Below are 17,182 nucleotides of genomic sequence, written 5' to 3'. Positions count from 1 at the left end.
AACACAGAATTGCGTATCAGCTGGACAAATTGATTTGTTAGATCTAATGCTCCTGAGGACTTTCTTCAACCTCAGGAAACACTGTCCACATATCTTTGCAGCTCCCTTTAATGACGTTTATATTATTTGCCCCTGGGAGGAGAAAGTCAAGGACCTCAATTGTAATGAACAGCTTGCTGAGAGAGTTCAGCAATAGCTGTATTTTTAACTGATGAGATCTGCCTACAGCACAGACTGAGGAAGAAAGACTTTGCCCACTTCCCACCCCCAAAGAAAACAAGACACATCTCTGCTCTAAAACAAGGCAATTACTCTCAGTAAAGAACAAAATCCCAAAATGCTAAAAATACTCCATCAGCTTGTATACAAGATAATGTACATGTATATGGGTGTGCATAGAATGATACATCCATAGGCATACATAAAAACACATGCATTTCACGTAAACACCGCTGAATCATTATATTCTAAAGCAGAACTTGCCTCTTACCTTTTTCTCCTATACATATGTTAAGAAACGAATGACCCTGTGCCTACTCATGATGACTGCAGCACAACCAGCCAGTTCTGCTGAATCAGTGTGTTCTACTTGATCCTAAAAAGAAAATATAAACATGCATTTTATAACTGGTAATTCTGCCACAAACCAGGTTTTTTCAGTGCATGACTGCTGCTAACACAGGCACATTTGGTAAATGCTGCAAGCCTTTAAATGATTTACATTATGTTTGCAGCTTTTGATTCAGGGATCTATGCACTGTGTCAATATTGCACTCCAATATTCTGATGAAAAAGGCTGCTAATAAAAAACACATTGCTACCTATCAACAATTATTCTTCATTTAATTGTAAACCCACAGAGTGAGGCAGCAATTCCAACTGCCCTTGTATCCCCGGTGACCTTGACTGTAGCGCTTAATTTATAAAACTAGTCTCTGAAGTTAATTATACTACACTACAATAGGCCTTCCAAAAATAAAAAGCTAGTAGCTTTGATACTCTAGAAAAATTCATGGCCCTCTGAATTCTGTAAACTGCATTTATCAGCTTCCCACTGATTCTGTTATAACTAAACAACTGTTTTTGTCTTCAAATTATTCCTCCTACAATCCTAGACTCCCTTCACTTCCAAAACACTTAGTCTCTTAAAAAACACAATGGCATCAACCTTTCATAGCAGGGAGGACCCAGGAAGACAAGAGTCTTCAGAAGAAAGTACCTTGTTTTCCTTACTAGAGCATTCCTCTAGGTTTGGCGCTCATTTTCCTAGTAGTCAATACAGCTCAAGAATCCAAAACAACCATGAACAAAGAAGAAAAGGCTATTTATGACAAACAACCAAACAAGAACAAGGACTGACTGAGATAACTTCGTGTTTTAAGGTTTGCTGGTGCTGGTATTCGACCTGTTAGGTAGTTGAAACATTTACTAGTGCTCTGATAAAGCAGCAGCTTGTTAGAAAAAAAAAAAAAATCTTAAAACTCCAACAAAATAAACAGAGCTGAAAAAAATCAGTTTTCCATGCATGAAAGCAACATTCAGCATTATACTACAACTTTCCCAGGGTTGTTTATTATTCTTTGCAGAAATAAACTACAGTAATAATTCCAGGAAACTAATGAACTGAACAGCAGCATTCTTAGTGGTACTGTTTCCCAACTCAGGAAAAAATCACACAGCTTTACAAGCCAACAGAACCGTACCAGCATGCAAAGTAAATTTCTGATGCCATCCATGTATATTTCAACCTCTATAAGCTAAAATGAATTTTGGATATTTGGGAAATAGTAGCAATTATTGCATTACAAGGTTCTTCTGTTGGATTTAATATGCATGCAAAAATGAAGGTCTGGGAACGTGTACTTCCACTGAAAGGCTTCAGAATTATCAGTTTTTTTAAAGGGATGTGAAGTACATATGGCATACTTATATCATCACCATGTTCCCTTCTGGCCTGTAGCTGGAGGAAAATGATTCAGTTTCCATGACCCCTTTAAAAAGATGGATCAATTAATGACAATTCTCTTTGTGATTTATGATGAGGCCTGTCAACTGGGTCAGGAACATCAAACATATTTCCCGCTAAGCAGTCAGTTATACATTAACCACAAACTTCCATCCTTACCAACCAGGAATGGATCAGACCCAGCAACCCGCAGCTGAACCGTGCTGTGCTGTTAGCAGTGCCCTAACCCAACACGCCAACAGGCAGGCAGTGCTCAGGGCAATGGTACAGAGTTGCTATTCCTTGCTTTTATTCTGATCCACCTTCCTTGTTCCATTCTTCCCATATAACTTTGTTCCCCATAACACAGATGAACACATTCTATCAACTGTTAGCAGTTTCTGAAGAAAGCTTTGAAGTATTACCTGGAGGTCCTAGAGCTTTCTGTTTACAGTTCAACATTTACTCTCAGCAGCCATTTCTCCTTACAAAGATCAATGCATAAAATCAAAGCATGCTTACAGATATGAATGTTGCATATTTATACACAAAGCAATTAAAAAATAAAAAATAAGAAAAAAAAAAAGAAGAAGAAAAAAAGTAAATTGTAACATGTTCCATGAAAAAATTAACCATAAGCTGACAACAAAGTCAAGTTCTTTTTCCAATAAGAAGTTAATGTAAGGAATATATATTAAAACAGAACCAAGGACAAAAAGAATAACTACAAGGGCGAGCCAAGAATATTCACAACAGTGCAAAACCTAGTGATTATCAGGCTTTTTATACACACTGCTAGAAAAGGATTCCATCACATTAAAAAAAAAAAAAAAAAAGGAAAAGAAAATATAAATTTCCACCCAAAACCATGTTCCTATTGAACATAAGATTTTAAAGAAGGAGGCCCAGTGTCTCTGCTGTTCCACTTTGCTTACTTTGAGCATTTCTCAGTTTCTTATCTCTTGTGCTGCTGGTTGGCTGAACTCTCTGTCTCCTGCCCTACAGTGATATCACTCAGGTGCTGCTTTGGTTATAACCCTACATGTACGATTTCCCTCAGGAGCTCCAGGAGGGTGTCTGCCAATTACTGCAAAAGCAAAACAGAAATTGAAGAGAAATTTGACAAGCAGAGACGTGCCTAGAATAAAAAGAAGATGAAGAATAGAAGAAAAGAGCTCTAAAAATATAAGATTAGAAATATCTTCCACAAAAAAGAATGTAAAAAATGTTTACAATACCAAATGGAAGGAATCTGAACTAACACAAATTGGAATAGCTTACAATAAATGGAAAGAGACTGAAAAAGCAGCAATTTCAATACTATGTAAAAAAATGCAGAAAGCTCAAAGCATGAAGAGATGCTAAAAAATGCTTCCATCTACTGGCAAGGATCCAACTCCAAACTACACTACAGCTCCTCTATAATGTGCTACCAGTGAGAAGATGTCTGAGTAGGCAGGAATACATCTGCAGCCATTTTAAGGCACTTTATTGTTGCAAGATTAGTCAAATAAGGCATTATCTTAAATGCAAACCCAGATTTCAACGCTGGAATCTAAACTTCCTACTTGTCTACACGCTGGAAGGATGAGATGGGAGATTCAGGGACACAATGTACAGCAGGGATATTCAGGTCCCAAATGCTGCAAGAATACAAACCACAACAAGAAACCATAGCAGGGGCTTACATTAACAGGAAAGTGGTAAATTTAAATAAGAGTGAAAATAGGTAGCAGTGACACATCAGTTACAGAGTATGAATTATTTTAATTATCTGATCAGTTAATCTGAAAATTAAGTCCTCACTCATGGAAAAGGTGCGGTTTCTTCCTCTCTTCAGTGCTAAAATGCTTGGAATAATGGCGATGTACCTTGCGCCCAACAGTTTGGCGCTTCATAACAGTTCCTTCTTGGCCTCTCTCAAATGAAGCAGCAACTTTTAGTCAAGTTTCACGTGAATATGTGTTTGTATTACTTGTTAAGAATTAATGTAAGTAGAAAGACAAATTACTACCTAGGAAAGCTCCTCCCTCAAAGCAGCCCTCAGACCAGTCTCGGGACATGCTGTCACAACAACACCCATATGGACAGTACATGTCCATGCTAAATGAATGAAAGCAAGCTTCATTCTCCAGTGCAGTTGTCTTTCTGAACTTCATCCACTCTCAAACATCTATTCATTCTGCACAGAGACAGTACAGGGCTGTTCTCCTCTCGTGGGTGCCAAACACAAGAAGAGAGTTATGAATTGTCTGTGAGCCAGCATTAGCACTATCTGGTTCACGCGCAGAAAAATGCCTGCAATGGCAAGGCCTTCAGACTGGGCCACAAATTAAACATTTCAACATCAATTGTTCTCTTAATAAATGAAATCAGCAGCCATGCAATGTGACCAAAAAAAATATAATTCTAATTTACTAATGGAGACTCAGAAAATAGCAACAGAATTTTTCAAAAATATCTTGCCTAAGAAGCACTTCAGGATTAAAAAATTCCATCAAAGCTTGTCTTACATCCATTTAATAAGAGATACTAAAAACAGCAGCAAGAGGTGAGATATAACAAATATAAACAAGACCATCTCTTCTTACCCTTTGCCTGCACCAAAACCCCATGATGACCAAGTATTGCTTGTTTATTTACCATAATTCCCTGACGTTCCTCCTATTCAATGCAAATTAACCAAAGAGTAGATGAGGGCATGGCAGGCTATTTTGGTGGAACACAACACTTTGTACCAGCTCTCTACCCACAAATGCTGACAAAAGATAAACTATTTCAGTGTTGCATTGGTTTGTCTTTTTTTTCCAATCAATTCCACAAATAGAGATGGATGACGCCTAAAGCAGAACATAGTTTCTCTAATTATTTCACTAATGTTTGCATTTTTTCCCTTTACTTTTCCCCGTGCCATTTTAAAGCTATTATTTTCACTTTTGTCTCCAGCCAAGTTTCCGTAAGGAGACATTCATGCATGCCAGAGCAGCAGTAAGGCAGTCAAAAGAGCAGCAACTTCAAAGAAGCCTTGCAGAAAGTATCACAGTCAAAAGTAACAGGGAGACAAGAAAAATTGCAGCAACCTTCCCAACCTTTGTCCTTCAGTAAATAAGAGAAAGCGACCCAACGGAGAAGGACACCTGCTTTATAAGACCTTACAGTAGAATATAAAGTCCATTTCCTACTTTTTTACTATTTCAAGAAGAAAGAAATTGATTTATTTTCTTGACACAAAAACCAGTCTTGCCAAAAAGCCCATATTTCTCAGCACGCTACAGAGGCCGGGCCGTCAGCACCTGGAGACAAGAACCACATGTCCTTCTTATATAACTACTTTCGACTGGCTCGAAAAGTATCCACAACTGGCTCCCTTAAAGAACAAATAGCTAGGTTTACACCGCAGTGCTGCCTTCAATGCAATTTTTTCCAGAGGAGTAGTTAGGTAAAAGAGAAAATCCTTTCCTGAACTTACTCACATGCTCATACAGCTCAATTCAAAATTGAGTGTCTTATATACCTATGTTGTCAACACTGCTTTACACATCTCTAAGTTCAAAATATTGTAAACCACAAAGAATCCACTCACAGTGTATTAAATATTAATTAATATGAAGCCATGTTTCTTCATTTGTGCATGGATTCCACATAATGTTTTCAATTCTACAATGTGCTTTTTAAAAACACTTGACGACTGTCATGGTCATGTAGCTTTTATTCAAATTAAAGTAAAACTGAATAAATAGGTTTGAGATTACTTGTTATGTTTCTGTATTTGAGAAACAACAGTTTGACTATTAGAAGTTAAAGCTTAGAAGATTTGAAGAGTAAAATTATTTAAAGTTACATGCAATGCATCTCAGAGTGGATTAATCCTATATTGTAATAGTTTGTAAGTTTTTCCTTCTTTCTAATGTAAGGTAGAAACAAGATAGAATCCCAGACACACAGATCTTTGTTTCAGGTATTTCTTAGGTTTGGGCAATATGGGAAAAACTGACTAAGGTCGCCTAGAATCACTAATTAAATGCCGAGGAACTGTCCTTTTTATAAAACCCCAGGAGACCCATACTTGCAGGTGCCGTTAGCAAGATCTGTATCTGATAATAAAAGCCAGAATTGCCACACAACCAGAATGGGACAGATAAAAAGGACAGCGGGCAGAGGGAAACCGCTTTGCTACCATTTCCTAGCCCATCAATTCTGAGTTGTGCCCACTGGGGAGAGAAGCTGCTAGAAGCAACACAATTTATGCACTCAGCTGCTCTTTAGAGAAAGGGCAATCTGTACAGAAAAGAAGCCTGAAAGTCTACCAGCACTTTTTACTGAACATCAGTCAATCTGCTACTAAAGCTACCTTTATCAACACGGTTGGATACATCCTCTTTCCAATGCTGCTGTAGTCTTCTTTATTCATTTAATAGCTTTGTAATGACAGCTTTCTATAATCTTTCCCATATAGTCTTTTAATAGGAAATAGCATTGTTAGAGGCAGCAAGCAGTTATTATTTCCCAAATCCTGTGTTTTGCAGAGCTGGATCATCATGTGTCTCTGAAAATAGATTCAGAGATCTATGAATGTTTTTCTCACACTCCCTTCAACCTGAAATTATCTCAAAAGAAGTAACTTTTAATTCCTACTAGCAATTCATTTCTCCAATTGTACTGACCTATTTATATCATGCTGAGATTAACCTGCTATAAACGCATATATACAGACACATGCAAACACTAACACATTATGAACTATTCTTGTCTTGTCAAATGTCAAAAAGTTCATTCCCACGTGTTTATGACCAGGTCCTACCTACCCTGCTGATGCTCACCGTGCATTACGTCTCAAGTCATCTGTAACGAGTAACTCACTCCATACACCTCGACACAACCATGGCAACAGTGTGTACTGAAGCTGGCTGCACTGCTATTTCTGAGCATGATTCTCATTTACGCTGAGGTCCATTAACATCCGTTTAACAGTGCTGAAGGAACTAGATGCTAACCAACAGAACTGGTGAGTGTCTTGCATTCATATTCACGTCAAAGCTTTTTTTCCTTGCTCCAGTGGTGCAATATACCAATCAGGACATTTGCTCAAAATGTAGATTAGACTCGGAAAAGTTTTAGTTATAAAAATAAGTGCCCATAATTCTGTAACATTGTAGTCAAATGAAATAAAGGCTTAACAGATACAAAACAGAATTTCAGAAAGCATTCATTATTGAGGCCAAACATTGCTTCCAGAAATCTTTTGGAGCTCTAAGGTCTCCAAATCCCCCAAAAACTCAGATGTGACATTTCTCAGACACCCCAGAAATAAGATACCTCACCCAACTCCTTTGTCCACCAATAGAGCTGTTCATTCTGCACTGCCATGGATCCCTACATTTTTTCTTCCTCTCCCCCTTTCAGACTATACTACTATATTCTTGTGTTCCATTCTCTTTGTCTGTTCGTCTTGTTTCCCCCTTCCCCCTCTCAAACACATCCTCACTCACTTCTTCCTGCAACCATTTTCTTTCCCCCTTACCCATGCTTCCTTCCTTCTCTGACAAAAGAAATGAGAAACCCCACGTTTTGACCTCACTGTTCAGATCCGCTGGTATAAAGCAGTTGTTAATGCCCTTATTAACTACACAGGCTCATTCCCCAACTCTAGGAATGGTTGGATCAAACCCAGTATCAGTGGTGACATAAATAAAAGTCTATAGAAAAAACACCTATCAAAAATGAAGAAAAAACATGGCCAAAATAACAGTCAAAACAAGATATCATTGTACCTGTCATCCTGCCTTCTACCTATCCGCATCATTATTTATTGATGTCATGGCACCTTCAGGAATCCAGTTAAAGCTCTCAGCCATCTGCAGTGTGGAATATGACTTGGACATATACAACACCAGGAGTCCAACACCCAGGATCAGCACAGCCACCTGCTTCCCTCAGGGATCCCTGTTTGAAAGCCCAGGTTCAGAAAAGTTTCATTAAATACAGGAGTGCCACTTTTTGCATTTCCTCAAAATAGATGGTACAACTGCATCTACAAGCCAGCTGTACAGAAATGAAGCTTAATGGTAAAAGAAGAAAGAATACAACTACGAAGTGCATTACAGGAGAAGAAAAAGACACTAAATATCCACATATCTATTGCCCACCATTCTCAAGAAACAAGTTTTAATCCTCATCATTCAACACCCAGGTTCATTCTACAGGAGTAAACAAAAACAAAAAAACTATGCACAAATATCCATGATAGGTTAAAATGTATTTTACAAGTGGCATTAACTAAAACTAGAGTAAATACAATATAAAGGATATTATGCCAGTACTCTAATATAATTTCTTGAAAGTGCGAAAGTATGTAGGTAGACTGATGCTACAGTAATGACATTAAGTTACATTAATAAAAGAATTGAGAAAGAACTGCATGATACATCAAGTATACGGGGTTTTTATTCAGCCTTCGTCATTTAGACAAAAATACAGTAAGAAATCCTTACAATCAATGCAATTTGATGTTTCAGTTAAGTGGTTATTTCAACATATATGCTATTTAAAGCAATCTGTTAACAGTATATATAACCTTACAAGTGTGCTTTACGGATACCTTTAAACTCAGCAAATAAAGATCAAAACCATACTCATTAACTAATCAAGATCCCACTCACAAAGCAACCTCGGAACACGATGACCTGTAACATGCTCTGCAGGGCTATCTAACCGGCCAGCCCCCAGACAGGGGTTATGCACTGAAGCACTGACCTCAGGAGAGCTCCAGGTGAGTTAGCTGTGTCTTTTGCTACAAAACACAAGCCTCAGAAGCAGCCAGCAGCATGCATTTCCATCGTAGAAAAACATGCAATTTCAAAAAGACGGCCAAATATATTCCCAAGAAATTAATAGGCAAAGAGGGAACTTGCCATTTATGCAATCTCAGTTCATATTAAATGTTCATTTATCTGCATTACAGTGCAGATAAGGAATAAAAAATTACATTGACCTGACTGGTTCACTGGGTATAGTTAAAGTGGTATATTTTAAACATGTAATTTCTGTGTCCTCTCCATCCTGTTAAGAAACCTCAGTATTCCCAGTCTCAGTAACACAAATTAGACTGACTTGCCCAGACTTATGTACTGGGCAAGTGTTCAGTACTATTGCTTATCAAGTGTTGTATTTTTTATTTGATTTCCTATGGAAATGAAGATTACGGAAGCACATTGTTCACTTACTATTTTTTATACTGGTCTTTCCCCCCCCGAACGAAAAATCGTTCATGAAAATTAGTATCTGCATTGTAAAAACAAATGCAAATGGCTCTTCTCTGAGGGAAAGCCAAGCAGAACTCAGCTGCTCTATGTATTTTTGGCAGCAACCTGCTGGGCAATCAATACCCACACGGTTCTGCAAAAAACAGAATTAAGGTGTTATGTGAGAATGCTGGGGTTACTGCAGAGGAAAGGGAAGGGAAGAGATACTAAGGGGCAAAAAGGATTTCAATTTCCAGGATAACAAGCTTCTTTCATTCCAACTATGGTAGAACAATATGCTTACAAATAAAGCACCTCAAAGAACTCAGGTATATATAAACATCAGATTCAGTTTACGCTACAGAACTCATTCAACATATCTTCTAATTCATAATGAAGCAACATTCTCTCCATGTCCAGATCTTTAAAGAATTCCCCTGCTACTTACAAAATCTTGCATAAATTCTGAAGAATTACAGGTAGAAAAGAACTGGTCATCAGAAATAAATGTGGTTTTAGAATTCCACTGGTTCAGCTAGAGTGATGGGAGTTCCTTTTTCAGTCTGCAGGACTGGACCAACACCCTGCAATGACTCCACCCAAGAACCATTAAGCACTTTTGAGCATCAGCTGTCCTCAGTCTTGCATGACATCAGGCAGCGTACTCCCTGGATCTGTGATGTCCTAAAAAGACAAGTAAACATTGCCCCTTTTCAACAATTAGTGGAGCTGACACAAATGGAGATGTAAGATCCAAGTTCTTCAAGCTCACTTGCCTTTCTTGCTCTACAACACAAGAAGAAAAAACAAATATGCTATCTCTTCAGTCACTGCATTTCCCAGTCTGGTGGGAAAACAAATTTGATTTTGTTTAAATTGATATGCAAAGCTCCCAACCGCAGCACTTGAAGAGGGAACACATTTTTCTTCTGCCTTGTAGCAGGGGCAGGAATTACCCGAGTCACCCCCAGACACATCAGCAGAGCGCACCTCTTGGAGGTGCCGGATGCACGGCACACCCAGGATCAGAATGAGGCGTGGGTGCAGCACAGACCAGAGGAATCCAGATCACCGGAACCCGAGCCCCACAGCTTACCGCTGATGACACCCCTCCTAAGCCTTCCTCTTCATATCCAACTATCCAAAAAATAAGAGCTTGATGACAACAACAACACAACATGAAGAGGTTGAAGAAGAAAAGGAAATAAATGAGAGAACAGTTTTGTTGACCAGATTAAAAGAAACATGAGAAATAGCAGTACAGAAGATAATAACTAAGAACCAAAAAAGAATCCCAGATCTGGAACTATCTGCAATTTTTGTTCTATAACATCTCCCAGACTTTCAATAATCTGTCTGGCCAACACATTAAGCAATACATCCTATGTATATTCACCTGATTTGCCAATTCTTCTTTAATTTATCATAATTTTCTATTTACTGTAAATTCATAGTTACAAATGGCTTGGCCTTTATTTTAGCAATCCTAAGTCAACCATCTAGATCACTTGTTGAATGGAAACAGGCAAAGTCAACATGTATATTGAGTTCAAAGCAGAGTTTTGACACTACGAAACAATCTGGAAACAGAAAAGCTCCTCTAATAGTCAGTGTCATTCACAGATAGAGAAGCTATTATGGGATTTAGAAAGCTCTTTGATCTGCTCCTTGCACTGAACATCACCAACTCCTTTTAAGTTCACTGTACGATTTTCCAGAGAAACGTATCAGCGTATGTTCCTCCACTGATAACCTCCTGTGAATTTTCTAATGTATTTCACTGTATCACTTCCCCAAATAAAATTTTAAACTTAGAGTGAAATATGAATGGTGTCTTCGGAACTCACGTATAAAGACTGAGGTCTATTATTTATAAAAGAGTTTCAGTATATCATAGAAGTAAACAAAAAGTTTCACATCACAGTAATTTTAAAAACTGCAAGTATCCTGAAGTAAGTATTACTACGGCAACTACAGCACTTCAGTGATTGAAAGAGCACACATCAATCTCTGACATAAATATGGCCTAACTTCAAACCATCACCTGGTAGGAAATGACCCCGGATTCTTGGTATGCTGGGAAGGTGGGAGGACAGGTTCCTCCCAGTTACCACTTCACTAACAAAAAAATGGCACTGCACTTACAATAAATACTAAATAATTTGCCTTTTTAGGCAGGCCCCCAAATGCTCTCTGGCAAAACTGAAGTACAAGAAGTCATTAAGTGAGACTCATAATGAAACATTACCAGTAAAAATAGTCATCATTTGGTAGACTGTATTTATTTTCTAACTTTTATCAGGGCAAGGGATTTTCTCAACACATGCAAAAACGCAAAACATTGCCAGCATCTCTGATCGTGCCTAATTCCTCTGTCACTAATCATCAATTGCTGGGAAGCAGTCCTAAAATAGTTACCAAAGTGAAATCTACAACAGAGAAGTATTTTCATATGCAGATAATAGAAGAAAAAACAGCTACAGCTTTGTCTACATTAGGCTTTAGTTCTTTTTTCTAGCTACTGCGACCAGCAGTTCAGCTCCAACCCCACTAACTAACAGGAAGATGCTAGTGAAGACACATTACTGCTTTGTTTTATATACAAAGCCATACCCTAAAACAAGGTTCAGCACCACTATCAAAAATATCAGTTGATGCCTCAAGCCTTCATTAGAAAGCTTTCCATCTCTGTTACTATGCTGGAACTGAACCAGTAACAGATATCTAACAAAACAATTTTAAGAAAAAAAATTCACTTGTAAAGTCCTACTCCACTTCATTAGGCAATCAATCTCTTCAAAAATATTCATCAAGCTTCCTGTTGATATTAAAAGGCATGGGGGGTGGGGAGGGTAGTATAGAAAAGAGAAATTAAAATATAAAGTGATAACATGCAACAGAATGCTTGACAGAAAACCAAGCTGATGTTCACACTGCAAACCGGAATGCTTCTGGACCATCAACATACTCCCTTAAATAACTGATACCATCGTGACCCCCCAGACTCATAAGGCAGATTCATAGTTTCAATTGCCATCAAAGTAGCAGGGATATAAGGAATATTAACATATAGTAAACAAGATATTTATATATTCTATATCCAACATAGAAGCAGCATATAGAGAGCACAGCCATCAGCATTATCTGAATATGATTCTATATGGAGGTCAGTAATTGCTGCTCAAGAACATAGAGAAAAGTACAAAAAAAATGCAAGTAGAAATCCAGCCTGAAGTCCATGTTCTCATTTGCCCAATGTCCAGTGGACACTGGGGACAGAATATGTGAAAAAAAATAAATAACACATGGACACCAAAACTTTAAAACATAAGATGGCCAAACTGACATATTACCAATTTTTACACAGAATTTTACACAGAAGCAAAACAACGTTAAAGGTTCTTTAAGCTCTCCTCATGTATCTTTATAACAACATTAAACTAAGGCAAAACAACCATTGCCCTAGTTTATACTTACACTGAAAGAATCACGGAAGCTGTTCAGAGAGCACTCTAGCTCCACACTTTCTAAAATACAGAAAATCTACAGATTGTGACTCCACACTTGTTTCACATGGTTTACCACTTTTTTTTTTTTTTTTTTTTTTTTTTTTTTTACTCTTAGAACTATGCATGTGTAAAATCATTTGACAGGACTTCTGTAAATTAAATCCCATTTGAGCAGATCTAGAGAAAGAATTCTGAAGGAACAATCTGCCCAGTGTTGTCACTCATAAGCTCCTGGCCACATACTATCTGCCTTTAACCTGTGTTTATAGATTAGTAATTACTCTAGTAAAGATCTTTAAAATAGTTCAAGTGACCATTTACAGATTTTCTCTACCATTCACCTTCAGCCAATTTCATGCTGATAAACTAGTATGAGGGCTGTTATTTCTGAAAAATAATTATCAATATTACACATTTCCACTTATCTCTTCTAGCAGTACAACAGCAAAACAACACTGGAAATATTCAGTGAAAGAATACATTTAAACTTTACCCTAAAAGTATTCTTCATATTCCACCTATCTGCTATGGCAGTCTAAACAGCAACATTCCTCCTAAATACCCCAAACCTAGCAAGTGTGTGATGCAAAAGAGAGAAAACGTCATAAAGCACATTCAGGAAACAAAGACAAAAGCCCTGAGTGTACAATTCATTAATCCCAGGTCACAAGATCTTCAGTGTTTCAAAATTTTCCCTAGAAACTAACATTTCAAAGAATGACAGAGTTTAATACCCTGGGACACTCACACTCATTCCTCCTCAGCTCCTCACCAGCTGAGAGCTACACTCTTTAAGATGTAATAGGGTGCATTACAGTCTGTAAACGTGAAATGTTTACGAAGAATCTCAATATCCAAATTTAAAAATAAATAAATGTTAGACTTTGGTTTCAATGAAGCATTAACCAGACAACTAAATAATAAGTAGGAAAACACTTTGTAATAATAGAATAATCCTATCTATCAAATAAATAGTGATACTGGTTGTTTACCTTTATCTCAGAATAATTTTTCACACTTATTCTTTGGGTAACAATATAGCATGTTTTGCTCCAGTTGCTAGTCAAATACATTTGTATGAATGTGTATCCTGAATTCTAATTTAAGTAGATACTTAAGTAGAAACTACTATGTAAATGATGGATTCTTTGTGTATCTTTATAAACTTCCCATCCATTGACATTAATTGTCATAATTTTCCCAATGCTGCAAGACGTAACCAACACTTAGAGACAACACAGAAGTAACTTTATTTCTAGAGGTTTTTCTATGACCTAGATCTCATACTTTAACTTAGTTCCATCCATTTACCCTTAATTATACATTTCTTACCAATACAAAAAGCATTGTAACTGTTTAGTGTCATTGTACTGAAACATTTCTCAACGTGTAACAAAAACAACAGGAGGGAAAACTGAGCATGTCAGTTCATATTTCTGTTCATTCCAAAGTTCAAATCTCACAAGGAATGACAAACAGAGCTCTACAACAGGCTGTCTTAATTTCTTTAGACAATTTAATCTCAATCACAAAAAAAAAAAAAAAAAAAAAAAAAAAAAAAAAAACAGTAATTTTCACATGAAAGTTTCAAAGTAGTCTATAAATATACAGGTATCTTCCAGCAGTGTTCTGGATCAGATCCCTGATTCATCAGCACACATACTAACTGTGCACTGCAATTTGTATCCCTCATCTTATCTTCTGTCAAGAAACTGACACATATTTGAAAGATTCTCACCTTAATGCATCAAAAGATTATTCTGATCAACAAAATATGAATACACAATTTATTCCAAGAGACATTTCTTTCTAGCCAACTTTTATTCAACAGCAAAGCTTTTGCAAAATAATTTCAAGTATTTTTTTCACAAAGAATCTGTAAACCGGAAAACTAGCAAGCTCTTTTATGCTAAAGTTTGCACAGGACAGGCCACAACGGACATTAAAAGCTTATCATTCCTTGGCCACAAGTTTTAATATTGCTTTGTTGTTTAGTTTCTACCTTTGTTCCCTGAGACAGTCACAGCCAGACGTTATGCCAACCTAAAAAAAAAAAAAAGCCACTCTATTTCATGTCAGCCTTAGCCCCAGGCCTCAGATCCCAAAACATGTGTTTGAAAGTATTTAATCCCCAGCCTAATAATTGACTCAGAGCTACTCCAAATATCAGGACTCAGTACTGCCACTCTGGGGTGTTTTTTCTTTCCTTTTCACACACCAAAGAAAGCACCGTAAAGCAACGGGCCATTACAGAATCCACTGTAACGTGTCTGAAGATGTAACTTGTTAGATTTAGATCAGAGCTTGAATTAGAGGGAGACTTGCCTGATTTTAGGCCCTTTTTCAGCTTCCATTTCAAATTTTCCAAACCTCTGAAGATACTTTTATTTTTGTCTCTCTGGTTCTTGTAGTTCTGTATGGCATGCCATAACTTAAAAACCAAACCAAACAAACAAACAGCAACACACCATTGGCTTCATACCGTAACAAAGGATTTTGATGTTGTTTCAACCACTGGAGGAATATCTAAAATCTGGATTCATTCCATGCAATCGAAAATGATTTGTTAATAAAAGTTAATTATGTTTTAAAACATCACCTAGCCAATAAAATTCTAACCAAAGAAAATAAAAGGTTTTATCTGAGTAGAGTGTCTTTCTTATTTTACTTGTTTATATAGGGCCCCTTCCAGTTTTGGATTCAGCCTGACACAAAATATTGAGGGCAGTGTCATTCTGCGATTCTAATCTAATACAACCATGCTTAATATAAAGACTGCAAGATCTTGAGATTCTTTATTCAGTCAACTTCTAATATCTGAATTGAATGAAAGTATGTGTATTTAAAAAATAAAAATAAAAAATAAAAAAGCTTTGTCATAAAATAACCAGGAATATCTATAAATAAAATAGTGAACGCTAAAGCAGAAAGTCTCTCAATTCCCATCTGCTACTTGTTTCTCAGCCTGGTTAAGAGATGAAAACAGCCCTTCAGCCACCCTCCATCATGTGCACCTATCTAACCGTGCCGTTTATGAGCAAGTAACTAACCCACCTCTGCAGAAAGCCTGACACGCCAAAAGTGCCGGTTATTCCCCGCGTGAGATCTGACCACAGTGGCACTCAGAGATGTTACAAAACGCATGCCGCCGCTCGCCCCATCCCCCTCCGGCACTACCACCATTGCGGGAGTGACTTGTTACACATCGCGATGAGCGAGTAACATTCAGCGCCCGGGGCCGGAGCAGAGATCAGGCCATAAAAAGGGCACCAGATGAAGGCAGGGCTCCTCCCCTCCCCGGGCTGTGAGCCCAGGCTGCCCGCTGGCTCCCTCCGGGGCGAGCCGAGCCGAGCCGAGCCGAGCCGAGCCTTGCCCCGGCGGCACACGGGGGGTCCCGGGGAGGCTCCGGCTGCGAGCCGCGATGAGCAGGGCGAGGGCTCTTCGCCCTTCTGCAGGAGCCTCGGAGCTGGGAGAAGGGGTCGCCCAGCGCAGGCAGCCGGCGAGCAGCACCCAAGGACGGCGGGGAACAGCGGGGAGGGGGCTCGCAGGACCGGCCGGGGAGGGGGAGGGCTGAGGGGCGATCGCCCCTCTCCCCTCGGAGGCGTGCGGTGGCCAAGGGCGGCGGGGGGTGAGGAGGCACCCGCAGCCCCCCAGCCCCAGGCCGGGGCGGCGGCAGCTCAGGCCGAGGTAGCGGAGCCCTCCCCGCCCGCGGGGCCTCGCTCCGGGCGGCAGGGGCCTGGGGAGAGGGGTCCCCCAGCCTCCCGGGCCTGGGGGCGGACGGCTCGGCTCGGCTGGGCTCACTCACCTCGGCAGGCGGCAGGCGCCGCCGGGTCTGCATGGCGAGGGGAATCCCCCGGGGCCGCGCTCCGCCGCCGCCGCTCAGCTCCCGGGCGGGCCCCGCAGAGCCCCCTGCGAGCGCTGGAGAGAGGCCGGCGCCCGCCCTCCCCGCCCGCGAGCCGGCCTCACTCGCTCGCTGGCTCCGCGGCCAAGGCCGCCGCAGCTCCCGGCAGCCAGCGCCCCCTGGCCGGCCCCAGTGGCAGCGCACGGCACTGCGGCACCGCCGGGGAGGCACCGCCGAGCCTGCCGCACCCCCGCCCCGCCGCCTGCCGCGGGAGGGGTGACCCGGCACCGCCGGAGCCCGCCCGCCCCTCAGCCCCGGCCAAGCTCCGGGGGCGACCCGGGGGCACACCGCAAGGCAGCCCTGGCAACGGTCCCTCGGGCGCTTCGCGGCGACGCGCCCCGCAGCCAGCCGCACCTAGGGGCTGGTTGGGAGCCGTCCGTGTTTTATTTTTTTTTTTTTTTTTTTTTTTTTTTTTTTTCGTATTTCGAAAAATAATTTCTCCCCCTCACACAGCCAGGGCTGCGTGTCGGGCGCAGGCACAGCCATCCGCAGCCGGCTGGAGAAAGGTGCAGCCACGGAGCCACCTGCTCAAAGACACTCAAAGCAGGATTCCAGAGGGAGAAAAAGATTAAATAATCCGTACTCA

The 17,182-nt window shown here is 40.0% G+C and overlaps 1 protein-coding gene across 3 annotated transcripts in view; it reads right to left on the bottom strand.

Moving 5' to 3' along the window:
* The window catches only part of ZFYVE9 (zinc finger FYVE-type containing 9), a 57,915-nt gene extending 41,286 nt beyond the window's left edge, over positions 1–16,629 (bottom strand). Inside the window, exons 1-2 of one of the 3 annotated variants that reach the window (XM_035332866.1) lie at positions 16,501–16,629; positions 491–595 (exon numbers count right to left, since the gene is read on the bottom strand). The gene's annotated coding sequence lies outside the window, so the exon portion shown is untranslated. Of the gene's footprint in view, positions 1–490; positions 596–15,749; positions 15,906–16,500 lie in introns of those variants that run through there. The other 2 variants (XM_035332867.1, XM_035332868.1) reach the window with 2 other exon arrangements.
* Between the last annotated feature and the right edge of the window lie 553 nt (positions 16,630–17,182).

The sequence above is a fragment of the Oxyura jamaicensis genome, chromosome 8 (genome assembly GCF_011077185.1).
Source record: "Oxyura jamaicensis isolate SHBP4307 breed ruddy duck chromosome 8, BPBGC_Ojam_1.0, whole genome shotgun sequence".
In the NCBI taxonomy this organism is placed as follows: Eukaryota; Metazoa; Chordata; class Aves; order Anseriformes; family Anatidae; genus Oxyura; species Oxyura jamaicensis.
This window is presented reverse-complemented; position numbering and strand designations above follow the sequence as displayed.